Source organism: Malurus melanocephalus, unplaced genomic scaffold, assembly GCF_030028575.1.
Source record: "Malurus melanocephalus ecotype Western Australia unplaced genomic scaffold, MMel_1.1 scaffold_502, whole genome shotgun sequence".
Taxonomy (NCBI): domain Eukaryota; kingdom Metazoa; phylum Chordata; class Aves; order Passeriformes; family Maluridae; genus Malurus; species Malurus melanocephalus.
The window spans coordinates 52,753-68,909 of NW_026623734.1; the positions used below are offsets into that span (position 1 = coordinate 52,753).

The 16,157-nt window shown below is 51.1% G+C and overlaps 1 protein-coding gene across 3 annotated transcripts in view; it reads left to right on the forward strand.

The window, feature by feature from the left end:
• The first annotated feature begins 6 nt into the window (after positions 1–6).
• DAAM1 (dishevelled associated activator of morphogenesis 1) overlaps positions 7–16,157 on the forward strand; it is an 87,974-nt gene continuing 71,823 nt past the window's right edge. For 2 of the 3 annotated variants that reach the window (XM_057381248.1, XM_057381246.1), the window contains exon 1: positions 7–86. The gene's annotated coding sequence lies outside the window, so the exon portion shown is untranslated. Of the gene's footprint in view, positions 87–5,192; positions 5,211–16,157 lie in introns of those variants that run through there. The other variant, XM_057381247.1, reaches the window with a different exon arrangement.

Sequence of the window (16,157 nt, forward strand, 5' to 3'; positions counted from 1 at the left end):
GAGCGAGCCCTCCGCCCCGGCAGGAACGGCGGCCGGACCGCGGGGAGCGAGCCCTCCGCCCCGGCAGGAACGGCGGCCGTGCTGCGGTGAGTTCTCCGAGCCCCTCGGCGCTCCTCCCCTTTGGGCTTGGAGGGCTTTTTGGCGGGGGGTGTTGCCCTTCTCCCGTACKCCGCGGCCGTGCTCGGGAGAGATTCGGGAGCGCAAGCAGCGGGGCGGGGATCGGGGGTTTTCGGCGTTTTCCCCGCCGTGGGGAGAGAGGCCAGCCCGCGTCCCACCCCGCCCCGGGCGCTGCGTGGAGCTGTTGTCCCGGGGGGAGCTCCCGGGCCCCGCGGCGCCCGCCCCGCTGCCATCGCCCCGGAACGTGGAGTGTCCCCCGGCCCCGGCGGGTCCCGGGCGGTGCCCAGCCCCATGGGCGCCGGGCAGGGGGCGCCCACGCGGGGGCGTGGGATGCGGGATGCTGCTGCTGCGCTGCCTTCTCCATGGCAACGCCTCCGGAGGCTGCTGCAGCCCCGGCGCCGGCTGGCACGGCGGCTCCCACCCCTGCGGCGGCTCCCACACCACCGATGTGACCCTCCTGATGGGGTTCCCGCSGGCTTTGGGGGGTCTCAGCCCCTGAGTGCCTCCCCAAAGGCACAGCACTTTGGGGCTGCCCATCGTCTGTGTGTGCCAAGCCGCTGGTGCCGGTGTCACACATTTTGCTGCAGGCGCGCTCTGGTCCAGCCGGTGCTTTGATGTGGGAGCTGGGGTGGGAGTAGGATTTTGGCATGTGCCGGTGTTGGGCTATGGTTTGGCTGCAAGCAGGTGTGCGGCTCGGGCATCTGGTGAGGAGGTCGGGTCTGTCATTGGCTGCACCCGCCCAAAAATTCTGGGAGATTCTGGTCAGGGGTCTGCATGGAGGAGGGACAATGCCCTTGCTGCATGGAACCTCGGGGGTTGGCACCCACTGCCGCTGGTGTCCGATGGCTGTGGTCGGATCCTGATCTTTTGCTTGGCACAAGCAGTGAACAGAGGGGTTTTGTCCCTGGGGTCTGCAGTGCTCATGGGTGGCCGCGCTGCCTCTTGTATTGATGCTRGTGTGAAACAGTCTTTCTGCATCTTTAAGTGATCAAGGTTAATTTACGGCAAAGACGGATGATAATGTGCCTCCTGACAAAAGCCACGTGAATTGACAGGGCTGTGCTGCCAAACTGGGGGCAAGGGGCTCCCGCTGGAAATCTGAGGCAGCTGATGGAAGAGATCATGGGGTGCAGCCAAGTCCCCTTTGCYGGGTGCTGGGGATAGGGGAACCCATGGCACAGGCTGATTTGTGGTTTGGACCAGGCCTGAGCACTGCAGATGCCCGGCATTGTACAGCCAGCCGGCTTCTGCTGGCAGCATGGAGAGGGAGAAACCAGCRTTTTCCTTTTTTTCCCTCTCTAGAGGTTGATTCTGATACTGCGTACAAAATCAGGTGCTGGTGTGTATTAATGCCTGTGGTGAGCCGTGCTGCAACCTCGTAATCCTCCCTTGCCAAAAAAAAATGTATTCCAAAGCTATGGGCACTCCTTGCCACCCCTCTTTGAGTCCTATTAGGAGTAAATGGGTCCTGCAGCATCTGGACCTTTTTCCATGGGCACTGGAGTTTGTTTTGGCGTGCATTTCCCCCAAACCCTGTGGGTCAGGCATCCACCTTGCTGTTCCTCGATTAATRAGTGACTTGCCCTGCTCTCCCCATGGCCATATGCCGGGACGTGCCCCAGCTCTGTCAGGAGCAGGAAGCAAAAGCCAAAGTCCATGATCTCCGAGCTCCCAGCGTGGTGTAACACCGGGACAGGAGGAAGCAGTGACGCTTCCTGGCTCTGGCCAGCGTTCAGCTGGTGTGTGGCTCTGCCGGTGGTGCCCTGACACGGCCCCGGGATTTTGGGTCTGGCCAGCCAGGCGTGCGCCCTGCTCCGTGTCCTGGCCTCTGCCCCGGGGAGGCAAACAGGATGGGTGAGGTGTAAAATCAGCGCTGAATCCGCTCCCCTGGGCTTGAAACGGAGTCAAACCGGTCTTGACCTGAGCTGGCTTCTTATCTGACCCTTTGTTTGTGGCAGGGGTGCAGGAGGGAGCAGGAAAGGGACAGCCACGGCGGGTCAGTCCTCTGGTGAGGACAGGCGAGATCTGGGGACAGCTGGTCTAACTGGATCGTGTTTATCTCCCTATGCTTCTGTGCTTTGTTTTGGTTTCTTCCTCCTCTTTTTCCCGCGCTGTCATGTCACAGCTGAGGAACTCAAGGCAGTGTGGACATGGAGCTGTTGGGCAGCTGGGCTTCCCAGAAATTCGGTTTGTCAGCCAGCCAGGAGCGTGGCTCTTCTGACTCCATCCTCCTGCTTTGGAGTTTCCTTGCACTGACCATCCCTGCTGGGTCCATCCCTAAAGGTCTTTGGCTGATGCAGTTAGAGCAGCCCATGACATGCCCAGGCTGCAAACTGGTGCATTTATAACCTGTGCTGGTAGCATGTGGACCCTGACAGACACACCACCCAGAGCGGGTGGTCTTCTGCCCATCCTCCTCCTGCACAGACACTCACTGAGCTGCTCCTGCACGGCCACTTTTATCTCTGAAGTATTAATAAATGAAGCCTGCCTATTTCTGTGAGCCTTTTTAAGAGGCTGGCGGGGCTGCCTTCAAGGCTTGCTCGGCACTGCAACTATTCAGAGCTTTTTTCCGCATGTGCTCTAGCAGTCGATAAGCCAGGGCATCCAGYTGTCAGCTTTGGAGATTGCCAAAGCCTGCTCAACGACATTTCTGCAGGCTTCGCTCACAAATGAGGATTTTGTTGGACGCTTTGGTTTCTGACTTGATGCTGGTAATTAAATATCTTAACTTGGCTTCAGAAAGCTGCCACTGCTGTGGAGTGACTGTTGAGGCCATGTGAAGCAGGATGTGCTTGTTCTGCTGGAATTGAGTGTGACCTCACTATGATTCTTCAACCTGCAATTTATTTTCTTATAAAAATACACTTTTTTTTTTTTATATGAGTAAAACCCTTTTAAAAGRGGATGAAAAACTTTGTGTTTTACTGCTGTGCTGTTAAGCTTGCATGGACCTGCTGGGACAGCTGTTTTATTTGCAAGTTGTGGCAGCCGAATGCCATAAAATTCAAATCATGTCCATATTGATTCCCCACCCCTTTTAAGATAATCATATGTGTACTTTTCACTCRTGTACCACAACAGATGTTAGTACCATGCTGAAAAAATAGAGATGATATGACCAATGGGCTGTAAATTGGGGCAGAAATATCGAATGCCTGATCCTGACTTGTGTGTTAGTTAATTTACATGCTAAGTCACATAGATTTACTCACTCTGTGTGTTTACCAATCTAGGGGATGAGAGAAACAACTCAAAAGTGTTGGAAAGTAGTTAAATATTCTAGCAGAAGCTCTTCTGTGTATTGTATTARATCCCTCACCCTTAATGACACATTCTTAGAGCAGCCTGGCCTAGTGAACAGGAGYTGGAATTAGATGGTCTTTAAAGTCCATTCCAACCCAAACCWTTCTGTTATTCTGTGATTCCCAACTTTGTATTTAATGCAAAATTTAGAGGCTCCACAGCCCCTTGCCAGCTGCATGTTGTGATCTGCTGTTTGCCTTTAATTCTTCTTTCCTTTCTTACTCAACTGGGAGAGAAGCTGTGTTGATGCCTACTTACCCTCTTGCCCTCTCAGGAGACCATTTGTACTTGGTGTCTTCTGTCCTTGTGGTGTGTTTTGGAATCCACTGAGGAACCAGGAGTTCTGGGGTAGCACAGAAAATCTCAGTTCTGTGAGTCATAAAGCTTTCATAAGATCTTTGTGGCCACTGAGAAGAAAACCAAAGGAGRTGGAAATGAGAGAAGCGGCCTGGCACACCATGAGGACGTGGTCAGTTGACTGAAGAGTTTCAGGATCTGAGCTGACAGTGCTTTRTTTTGTGATTGGTGTGGCCTGAACACCAGCCACCTGAGTTGTAGCAAATTAACCAAATTAACCCTTGAAGTTGTCTGAACATATGGCCTGTGTCCTCCTCATGGTGGGGTTGGGTGGGGTCATTCCCAAGGACATCTGACCCATGCTGTGGCCAGGTCTGGAGCAACCTCTGTGCCCTCATGTGAGTCTCCGATTACTCTGTCCCCCTCCTGCATTCATCCCCAGCCTTTTTGGGGGGAATTTGTTGTAAATGTGTTAAATGGAGGAGGTTTGTGCTGCCTGGAGCACCTGGGCGAGGTTGCTCATGGTCCCTTCCTGAGTCAGCCAAACTGGATGGGGTGGCCCAGCCTAGGGACACTCACTGGTGACTCAGGGTGACCGTGACTCAGTAAGTTACTCCATGTCCTACTCCTCGTGACCCAGTTGTCTTGACAGACTCATTCAAAACATTGCCTTGACCCGCTGGAAGGGCGGTGCTGGGCAGGTGTGTTCTTACCCACCAGCTGCTCATCATGCCAGTGCTGGTTGGAGATAATGTTGGTTACTCTTCAAACCTCACCTCTTCCTGCAGTACAAGGTTTTTATTATAATTTTTATTTGGAGCTCACTTTTGGATGCGGAGGAAACACAGAAATGTGTTATGGTGCTGTTGGTAAGAGCTGATGCATTGCTGGCTGGAGACATCCCGGTCTTTCCCAAGGCAGAGCTCCCAGCAGGGCTGGCGGATGATTGAAGGGTTATTTGCCATAGCAGACAAGTGGCTTCATGTTTCCCTCCCGCATTCCTGGGGCTGAGCGCTGCATAGCGATGTGCTTTCAGCTGCGTGCTGCTTACCTGAATCATGGCTCCCCCGTGCACGCAGCTTGCGTGGAAATCGGGGCTCTCTCTGTCCAGGCTGCTCCGTCCGAGTGCCACTTTTATGGGAGGGAAATGAAATAAGGTGTGGAGGGTGTGGTGGGGGAGCCACAGAAGTGTCCGGCTCTGTCTGCGGCGGTGAAGGCGACTGTGGCTGCATTTACAGCACCTCCCGAAGGGACGCTTTTCAGAAGCTGAACCCAGTGACCCAGTTACCGACCTCTGCGTTTGGACTCTTGCCAGGAATTCTGCACTGAGGCGCCTCATCCCCTTTCGCTCAGGCCCTGCGTGGAAAGCAGCCATGCCYAGGCTCAAAACAACTTGGCAACAGCCAGAGATCGGCGAGATAAAGAGAGGGGAAGGACCCRGTTAATCCACCTGACCTGTGCCTATCCCTAGGAGAGCAGAGGAAAACACGGTGGGCTCTCTTGGTGTTTCTTGCTCCCTGCTGGGTCTTTCACATKGGGCTTTCATCCTGTTTCCCGTGGCGATGGGCTGCTGGCAGATCCTGCCTTGGGGCAGTASGGCAGGAGGAAGCAATTCAAAATCGTGCCATTCAGAGGCAGGCTCTGGGGGGTGGTGTGTGAAACACCAGCAGCTGGGCACTCKACCAAAATGCAAAACTGCGCTATGGAGCTTGGCAGCTTTTGGGCAGGGCTCAGCAGGGTGTTGGTTCCTTTGGTGCTTKGCAGGAGTGAGGATCAGCTTGCCTTCCCTTCTAGCSAGGGGATCCTCAGAGCTTGTAGGRTCAAGCATTTCAGAGTAGACTGTCACCAAGCAGGAAAGTCCTCACACTGTTTTTGGACAGGAGCACAACTGCAGGGCTGTGCTCTGCAYCTGGGAGCCAGCTTTGCACCACTTGGGCTGGGAGCAGAGGACAGTCAGTACTTGTCATTAAAATCAAATAAAACTGGAGTGTGAAAATGAGGGATGCAGAGGGGCGTCGTTCTGGGGTGGGATCTGCAGCCACTCAGGTCTGGGGTGTAAGAGGAACAGTGCAGTGTGTCACAGTGGGGTGTGGAAAAACCCACAGGTGATTTTGCTCAGGTGATTTTCTGGCAGCTTGGTGCCTGTTACAGGTAAACTCTGTTAGCAGGCTTTTCTCCCAGCTCCAGCAGGGAGGAGGAGAAGGGGAAAGGAACAGTCCGGAGACCATTCCCCCACCCCAAACAAGCAAGATGAATTGTTTGCTATGGCATGGCCATGGAGGCAGCGCAGGGGGATATTTTCTGGCTCAGATGTGTTGTGTGACATAGAGTTCAGTCCGTGGTGGGTTTGCCATACTGCTGCTCATCAGTGTTTCTTTTGTGCAGACCTTTCTGAGGTGGCTCTCTGAGCTGCGTATCCGTCTGACTTTTACCTAGCCATGAGGTGTGGGGTTTTTTTTTTTCTGCATGCTTTTTCTTTACTTGGCCTCAGCATCTACTTAATGAATGGTGCTTAGAGGAGCTGTAAACTCATGTCCCATCCTGGAGAGTCTGCGTCAGCCGCGGATGGGTGCAGCTGTTTCCTTCAAGGATGYTGGTGTGGATGGAAGTGACTGTAGATCTGTTTGTGTAAAGCTTTCCCTGTTCCTGTTGTTCCGTGCTGCTGCTCCTGGAAACCACAGCACCTTCTCGCTAGAGCTGAGGGTGGGGAAGATGCGTGAGGCAAGGTGGGTACCTTTTCCATGCCTGGCTGCCATAGGAATCGCATGCGAAGGACGCTTGATTGACTGAGGTTTCCTTCCCTCTGCCCCAAGGCACGAGGAGTGTCTTGGCTTGTGTGCCCAGTGCAGGGAAGAGAGGCTGCTCTGTGCCTTAATATCAGCCGCTCCTGTGCCTGGTGTTTCTCAGCTGCCCCGTTTGGCTCAGCCCCGTTTTTGCATATCCCATGCATGGCATTCAGCTGCCRTGCCTCTGCAGAGGGACACTCGCCYAGCTTCTCATGGACAGCCTGCTGTTGGATCTCATCCAGCAGCACAGGAAAAAAGCAGCCCCACGGTGATGCCTCCTTGGATTTCTTGTTCCATCAAGTCCTGTGATTGAGCTCAGCGCTGCTGCCGTGTTCATCCCTGTGTTTCAATCTCCAGTGTAGGGGATGGCAGGGTTAAGGCTGTGGGAGCTCGGGTGTTGTTCAGTGGTGCTGGGTGAACGTCAGGCAGGAGAAGAGCTGAACTTGCAGATCTGCTCCTGGGCACTCCGGTAAGTCATGCCAAGGACTGTTTGAACAGTGCTAATCCCAGGTGCTTCTGGAGCAACCTTGTTTACAATGCCAGYGCTTCAAATGGGTGTTCTGACAGAAACTTTACGCAAGCCATTTGCTTACCAAAGTTCTCCGGGTCTGGGAGATTGATTTTCAGACCTCAGCATGCCATCTCCTTGTCCCAGTGTTTTGGAGACACCCTACAAAGAAACTGGAAGTTTTTCAGAGACTTCTCAGATCCATTTATGAATACCATCTTCTTTTCTGTGGAACTTGCTGCCTGGCAAATTGCGTGTGAAATGGTGACTCTGGAGCCACGAGAATTTGCTGCCCATCACATGGAGCAAAAAGATGTTGAGGAAAATTTTTGGAGCATGCTAAATATTGTAATCCCTACAGTCCATCTGCTTTTGGGGCTGGGGCTGGAACTGAGCCTTTATGCTCATCGTTTTCTCCCGTTTGCTCTTGTATTAAATGCTGCTCTTGCACTTACCAGGTTCAGCAAAATCTGTGATTTCTTAATTGATGCAGTGGTGGTCATGGCTGTGTTCAAACTGCAGTGATGTGTGGCAGGCTGTGATTTGGGTTAGCTAGTCATGAAACTGTGCTGTTTCCTTAGCTGGCACACCAGGACTTACCTTACATCCAGGCTTTTCAAGCCATCCTATAGCGTGACAGCTTTCATCGTGAGAAAAAGAGAGTAAAGAGGAACTTTAGCCTCAAAATTCTCTGAACTGATTTCCAAAGGGTTGCTTGTAGTTGCATCAGAGGAAGTTTTGTTGGTTTTGCTCTGGGGATGAGGCTGAACTAGGTGAGAGACGTGTGAGACTGTGGTGATGATGTGTCTCGCAGCTGTAGCTCAGTTGCCTCATATTCATGTTTTTCTTTTGCCTTTGCYGTGTGTTTTGAACTATGTTTTTCATTGTGGTGGAAGTCGGGGTGAGACTGTGACTTTGGGGTCTGGTGTCCCTCATATGCCATGGGGTGTTGGACAATTAAGGAGGGACCCATCCCTGGGGATGGCATGACCYGAGTTTCAGCTGTGGTAATGAGCTCTTACAGTGTGTTCTGAAATGTATGCCCTTACTCTGGGAAATTTGCTCCAGGCAACACAGAGTGGRGGCAAAAAGACCTGTGAAAAATGGGTGCTCATTTTTCCAGGGGGGAAAAAAGCCAAAGAAAACACATCCAACAGCCGCCTTGTCAGATATGTCACGGGAATGTCCTTATCCAGCCCCTGGGTTGGACTCAGTGCTGCTAATTACAGCTTGTCTTGCTGCTGAAARGAAAAGTTTGAATCTGTTCACCCCGGGTTTCCCACAGCAGCATTTTGGGACAGCACCAGCCCTGTATCTCCATGCCTGGAAGTTCTTGTCCAAGGCCAGAGGCTGGGCTGCTGTTTGCACCAAGCCTTGGCTTTAAAAGCACCCTTTTGAAGGTCTTGGAAGAGCACCTTTCTATCTGTCTGGGTTATTCCAATTCACCTGTTGCAAAAAGGCCCTGCAAAGGTGCTCTGGAGCTTGAGGGATGATGTGGTAAGCGTCCAAAGCACAGGACTGCCACCTTTTCTGCCACAGGCCTTGTTTTTAGCTCTGTCCTGCTGGAGGATCCGCAGCTCAGCTCTCCCTTGGGTGCAGTGCTTCCCGCCTAGCAGAAMTGGCTTGCTTTCAGGAAAACAAACAGGCTTTCTGTGCTGGAGCTGCGAGTCCCAGGCTGCTGCACGAGGGGAGAAGGTTGGAACCAAACAACCCTTTCATCACCTGCCTTTACCTGTGCTGCAGTGCTGGAACTGGGCTGTGTCTCGTATATAACACGCTACCTTTGGAGGCCAGCTTTATGTTCTTGTTTCTAAATTCTTGTGGAGCTCCAGGAGGAGAAACAGTCCCTAACCTTTCCACTTGCACTGTCTGTGTTTCTGTTGGTAGTCCCGTGTTACAGAAGCCTGCSGGTTGATGCTGATGGTTCTGTGGTGTTGGTGAGCCCATGGCACACGCCTGGGCAGAGCAGCAGGGCAGTCTCTTATCTGAGAGCTGGTGGGRTGCTTGGTGCTTTCCCGGTTCTGGCTCCAGGTCATGCAGTGCCCGATACAGATGGATGTTCACAGCTCGCCGGTGCTGGTCTAACCCCAAGCTTATTAAAAGCCCACAGGACCGTGTYTTCCCCTTCCTCCTCCCACTTCCTTCCCCCTCCCTTGGCTTTTCAACACCASGTTTTGAATAAATCATCTAGGATGTGATCACACAGGAAATTCGCGAATTTAATTTTTTTTTTTTTTTGCAGCCAAGTTCGGAAGTGAATTCAGCTCTCCAGGGTTTCAGTCCTGTGCTTTTTAATCACGAGGTTTCCCATCCTTTCTACTCTGTCACTTGTGACATGATGTCTCCTTGGCTGCATAAGCTTTTCCCCTGCTTTTGCCTGCCCACAGAAACAATAGCTGCTGGAAATGCTCTTCAAGAACCTGAAATGGCTGAGGATTGCCTGTGGAAAATGCAGATCTAATCTATRTTAGGTCTTTTTGTTGTTATTTTGTTTACCGCTTGGTTATCCTTTTCCTTCAAAGAAAAGCAAAGCCCTTKTTCCTGCAGAATTCATCACTMGTGATGTGTTTCTCGCTGGAAGTAACACGCTCAAAATCCTGCATTTCTTTGTGCATCTTTGCTTTATTTTCTTTTTCTTTGTGGGTGGGAGCTTAGGGAGTATAATGGGCAGATTAGCAACTGTATTTGTGGAGTAACCCATCTTTGTGCAGGTCTGGCTAGAAACCAATTAAGCTTGTCTTGATCTCTAAATGAGATTTTTGTCGACCGCCTCACCCAACCGCCTTCTGCATCCATTAATAGCAGGGTGGGATGAAAATAGCTGAACGAGTGAAGATCGCGTGTTGGATAAAYAGAGAGGCGTTGGCTGCGGGGAGGTTCCCGGGATGCGTGCGAACTGCTGCCTCTTTGTGTGGTTGTTTTGTAGCCCTGGTTCTTGAAACCTGGGATTAGGAGTGTTTGGCTGCAAATGTGCAATTCCCTGCGGTAGCAGGCGTGGGGTCAGAGGAAAAGCTGCTGGATAAAGAAGGAACATCCCGTAGACTTCCTTACTTTGCTGGTCCCCATTGCTGTGACATCTCTGCGGTGAGAGCAGGGTGTGTTTGGGAGCTCCTTGTGACTCTCAGCTGTGCATCCCCCAAACTGGGTGTATGTGTCTGGTCTTAGGTTGCTGTTTAGCGTGGAAAACCGCTGTGTCTTTCCAGGGGGACACAGTACATCACCAGGCTGGGAGTGTTTGCTGCTGCTGTGATGAAAACCAGTCCGGGTACGGTGCTTTGGTGCAGCGTTTTTGAAGAGAACCGGCTAAGGAAAGATGCCTTTAATAAGCTGTGCCTTCGGGGAGCCCTTCTATCTCTGTCCCAGACTGTTTCTGCATCAAGATAAGGTTGCAGAGCAGCTGGATTTGTGCTCTGCTTGGAGGTGTGGGAGGGGGAAGGGCACTGGGATTTCTGTTAGGGTGCGAACATTTATTATGATCGCTTTTATTTGTAAAGTAGCTACAGATAAGCTGTGCACAGGTGATACCTTCTTCCCTGCATGCCTGGCTTTGGTGTTATGGACAAATGATAATGGGAGTGATCTCAGGAGAGGGGGGAAAGGAAAACACTGCAGGGTGTAGCTGCTACAGATGTGCTGTAACATGTGGCAAAAACACCTTTCTGCCCTGCTTGGTCCTCTCCTAGGGGGGCACAAACCAGCTTTTCTCTGCATGCCTTGCATTTTGCACTCCATCGTCCCACTCCTTAATTTCCAGAAGCTCTTGGGTTATTTGTGGAAGTGCTGTTTATTTTCTTCTCGCAGTGTAAAAGTGCCCAATAAGAGATGTGGGTCTAAAAGCATGCAATATTGTGCTGAAGCCCATGTGACACTTCAGGGAGGTCAAGGTCTTGTGGACCTCGACATCATGGCATGGCCAAACCCTGTCACTTCCTGTGCTGAGGAAATTTGGGTCAACTTGGGAATCCTGAATCCATAAAGATCTGGATCAGGATGAGGCAAGTGCCTTGCAGGGTTCCATGACACCTGCAAAAGTCACAAAAAAATCTAAAACTGGGATGACTGGAAGATGGTTTTGGTATGTGGGTGGGGACTATGAAGAGAGGGGCTGGAACAACCTTCAGGGCTGGTGCTGTTTGGTTTTTTTGGGATGCCCTTGTCTGAAAAGCTCGGGAGTTTTGATGCCAGTGAGACAGAAAAATACCTGGTGGCATGGTCTCCCCCAGACTTCATCCTGCTGTCGTGGGGCTGAGGCGGCTCTGTGCAGTGATCTGATGTGGCATGGCAGCCGTGCCCCGTGGAGATACCATCTCCTGGGAGGAAAATGTAAAAATAACCACGTCTTTGGCTGCGTCTTTGAGTTGCGTGAGACTGCAGCAAAGGCGGTGGGGGATGAAATTATATCCATGGAAATTAGGCAGGAGAAATGAGCCTTTTCCTCGGGGGCAGAGCTGAAGCAACAGTCCTGGAGACCATGAGGGAAATGTCCTCCTGTACCATGCTGGGGTTCAGGGGACACACAGGAGCTGGGTTATGGGGTGAGAGGGTCCCCCATTGTCCCCTGTCATCGTCTCCCTCTGTGGGGCTGAAGGAGGTGCAGCCCCACATGGGTTTCTGTACCTAATCCCATGCTGTGGCTCCAGGGTCTAGACAGGTGACACAAACTCTTGCAAGAAACTGTGTCCTGCCCAAGGCTTTGGGAACCTGTTGGACCCACTCTTCCACCTCTTTGCTGTATTTTCTTTTTCAGAGCTGTCATGGAGGAGGTCTATTCCTCCACAGGGGAACACTAAAGTGTGGGGCCAGGAATAAATCCATGGGAGCTGTGGTAGATGGCAGAAAGGCGCTCCTGGCGTAAGCAGACTCAGCTAATTTAATCTGTGGTGGACATGATCTCTTTTGTCTTCCAGTTGAGCTAAATATACCCTTTGAGTTGTGGTTATGGAGGCTAACTCCCTTTTTTGATTATGGAAAATGCACTGACWCAGGATGCAGCTGGCTGCCTGYGGATGGAGCAGGAGCAGAGCRGGATTGGGGCCATGGCTGAGCTCTCTCCTGCTCACCTGTGTCTGGACCATGGCCAGGGTGTGGGATCCTCGATGGGCAGCTGTGTGCATGGCTCCAGCTCTGGGGTTTTTTGTGGTGCAGATATTGGAAGCACTAGGAATTCCAGCAGAGCCATAAGCTTTTTCTGACACCTAAAACCTACCTGGGTATGGCTGGTGGCTTCAGGACAGAGAAGAGGTCCCTCTCCATCTTTGCAGATTTCCCAGAAGCAGCAATTCTGTATTTCTGGATGCAAAGGAAARTAAGAAGCTGTTGGTCAGCTTGAGCAGAAATTGGATGATGTTTTAGTCTCGGAAGGCAAAAGGGAAATTAAATGCTGGTGGTGAAAATTAATGTGTTAGTCCAAAGGTGCCACCTGGGCATGTGTGTGCCTGGGATTAAGATCAGGAAGTTGTGTGTTGGGGATGCCTGTTTTCACCCTGTTCTGTCTGTGTGGGTACSCTGCAAGAGCTGCTGGGTGGGTCTTTTGTTGCTTTATCTCCCAAGGTTTGTCCTGGTTGACAGCATCTCAGATTCTTCTATGTTTGGCCACTCAAGGGTACTTGAAAGACCAAAAAATGACGACAGGTAAAACGTGCTGCTGCATCTTCCTTGCTGTGCTGGCCTCAAAGCCAAGAGTCATTTTATCTTTCCAGCCCTCACTGTTGCAGGCTTCAGAGGAGCCAAGAAAGCAGTTTGTCAGGAGAGCTTTAGTGAAATGTGGCTTCAGGGTCTCCAGTATTGGCAACTTCTGAGTTAAATACACAGTGTCAGCCATGCAAGTGCCTTGAGCAGGTAATTGATGGTGGCTGGCAAACCTCTGTTTCCCATTTGCTGACCTTCAGTGTGTAACCAGCTTATCTCTGAGCAGCTGGATTTAACCCTCTTATCCACTTCCGTGCTGGTGGTGTGGTGTGCCAGCCCTTCACACTGTCCTGCTCCTCTGTTCCAGGATGCCAGGAAAAGCCTGGATGATTGCTGTGGGAAATGGGTGTTTGCCCTCCCTGGAATGATTACTTCTGTTATTTAAAAAGAAACAAAACAAAAAGTACACCAGGAGACTCCTGGATTGGGATAATTAAGCCAATTAAAGTGTTTAAGTGAATGAGTTTCCCTTTAATTAAAAAAAAAAGAAAAAGAAAAATATATCATGATTCCTAAAATAATGAGCCACTGACCTGCTTTATCCCTGATTTGGCTTACAGATGCAGAGGGTAAATTATCATAGAAGCATAGAGTGTTCTGAGATGGAGCGACCCTCAGGGATCATTGAATCCAACTCCTGGCCCTGCACAGGACACTTAAAGAATCCCACCCTGTGCCTGAGAGTGTTGTCCAAATGTTCCTTGAACTCTGTCAGGCTGGTGCTGTGACCACTTCCCTGGGGAGTCTGTTCCAGTGTCCAGCCACACCCTTTTCCCCAAAAGGGAAAAACCCTTTCCTAATATCCAGCCTAAACCTCTCCTGACACAACTTTATGCTGTTCCCTCAGGTTCTATCACAGGTCCCCACAGAGAAGAGATTGGTCCTGCTCCAAATTCTAGAGAATAGTAGGGGAAATCAGCTTTACACTTGAAAGACCAGCTCCTCATCTTCTTTGGCAATGCCCAAGTTTGTTAGTTCAGAGAAGCAGAGAATTGCCTTCCAGGGGCAGGGTGGTTTGTCCTTTCCTGGTGTCTCTGGAGCAGAGCAGTGCTCCACAGTGGGCTTGGTTTTCAGCTTGGAAAGGTGTGATCTCACCTCCCTGCCCAGCTGATCCATAAACCTGGAGGATGCTGGAGAGCCAGGAGCTGTGCCCTGGGGCTGGGAGGAGGCAAGAGACCACATCACACTGGAGATTGAGGAATCATTAGCATTTTATTCTGCAAAGCCAGTGCATGTGGGAATGGCAACCCCTCAGTGGTGGGTTAAATGAATAGATGTGATGAGACACGTTTATTTATCAAAATACAAATCAGTGCCGAGGGAAACGGGGTGTGCTTTGGGGAAGGGGTGAGGCAGCGTGGCAGGGCGTAGGGGACCACAAACACAGCTGTGCGTGCCTGTGTGCCCTGCTAACTCTAACTCATTGCTGCTGGGAGTCCCTGCCTCGGGTTGCTGCCAGAGATGCTCATTATTAATCCGCTGAGATAATTGTAGTTTTAATGTTTCCAGCGGGGGAGTTCAGAGGAGGAGGAGGAGAAGCCCTTGGTGGGTCCCATCCTGGAGGCGTCCAACAGCGTGACTCAGCGTCGTCGCTGGTGGCGTAGTCTGAAGACACTGGTGCAGATTTTCATAGCTAGGAGTGATCTGAACATGGGGGCACAGACAGTGATTTGGAGCTGTGGAAAGCATTTTGAGCTCTGCTTAGCAAAAGAGGCAGTTTGGGAGCAGGGCTGCTGCTGAACCCGTGGTGGAAGGGCAGCGCCTGACCCTGGTTTGAGGAGTGTGCAGGGAAGTGCTGCACATGCATAAAAGCTGGGGAATTGTTTTGTGCTGGGGAATTGTTTTGTGCTGGGGAATGGGAATGCTCCTCTTTCCTTTTCATCAAGGAGCTATAAAATGTCATCCAGCAGCTCTTCAGCCCAGCAAGCAGGCCATGCCTGTAAGCCAAAGCCACGTGTGTGTTATTCTGAACAAGGCACAGGGACATGGGGATATTTATTTTGTTTTGAGCTGCATTTAGCCACTGGAGCAAACAATTGCAGAAAGTGGTCTTAGCCTTGGCTCAGCATCCTGCATCTAGACCACAGGTAGCCCTGATGGGAGTTTGAGCTTGGTGAAAGCCTGCTAAGCAAGAGAAGCAGATAAGATTAACAAGCTGCAGCATTTGGGAGCTCCATACTCCAGGAGAAATCAYTTTCAGAGCAAGCACGTCTAGTGTAGCTTCACAGGGTTGGCGTAGGACAGTGCAGAAGAGATCCACGTGGATCTGTGCCACATCTCAGTCCCACCTGCCTGTCCCACAGAGAGCAGACCTTGGAGGGGTGGCTGGGGCAGTGTTTGGGATGCTSTTGGAGGCAGCAGTCTCTGTGTCCCATCCCACCTGGTGGCTGCAGCCCTATGTAAGCCAGCAAGCAGGTGTGGATGGAGTTTCTGCAGACGTGAAATTGATGTCAAGCAATGTTTTTTCCTGTTTGCTTGCAAAAATCGTCCGCTGGCTCTGCCTGCTGTGGGGCAGAGAGGTGGGGACTGGGTGGGACATGACACAGATCTGCACTGGCCTCTGTGCCGCCCTCTGCCAGCCCCCCAAAGCCCTGTAAGAAGTGTCTGCTTTAAAAAAAGTGATTTCTTCTGGAATGTGGGACTGAAACGATAGCACTGCAATGTCTCCCTGCTGAGGAGAGTCCTCGTTTTGTCTTGTCCCGTTGATCTGAATGAAGTAATTTATAAGGACGTTTTCCATGAATCGATAAATCCATGCTTGCYGCTGTGCCTGGGAGGTTTAATTTGCTCTAGATACTGCACGGAGTATCTCTGTCCTGAATTGCACTGCCAAGTTCTGCTCTTTGGGAAAGGATGAGGATACAGCTGGATCCTCTGGGAGCATGCTGCAAGCATCTGATGGTGCCTGATCCCTCTTAATTGTTCACCTTCTGGTGTGGGCTAACGAGTTCAGGGAGGGTTTAAAGAGCAATAGTTTTCCTGTGTGTGAAGTTTGAGGGCTTAGTCTGTTGTGCCAAGCATTTCCTGATGTTACAGATCTTGTGGAAATTGAAGCCAAAAAGAAAAAAAAAAAGAAAAAGGGGAGGGGAGGGAGCATTGACCTTTGAAGGAGACCACAGTACGGAAATCTGGGTTACAGGTAGTTTTTCCTTTCACATCTCTTGAGTGATGCTTCCTCTCAAGAGGAATTTAAAAATTCCTGTTGCTCTGCRCCACCTCCCCTTCCAAAAGCTGCTTTTATGGGCCCCTTGGAAGCAATGTKTGTGTGTTTACAAACCCTGCCACTGGATCTGCCTGGAAAAAGAGAGTTCAGAGACACAGCTCTGCTACAAATTGAGAAGTCAGAGGTAACCCCAAACCCCTGTTCTGCCAAGTGATGGGGGCTATTTAAAGAACACAGACACCAATGGAAAGAATGATCTTATTTTACTATGAATATTAAGGCAACACAAGAC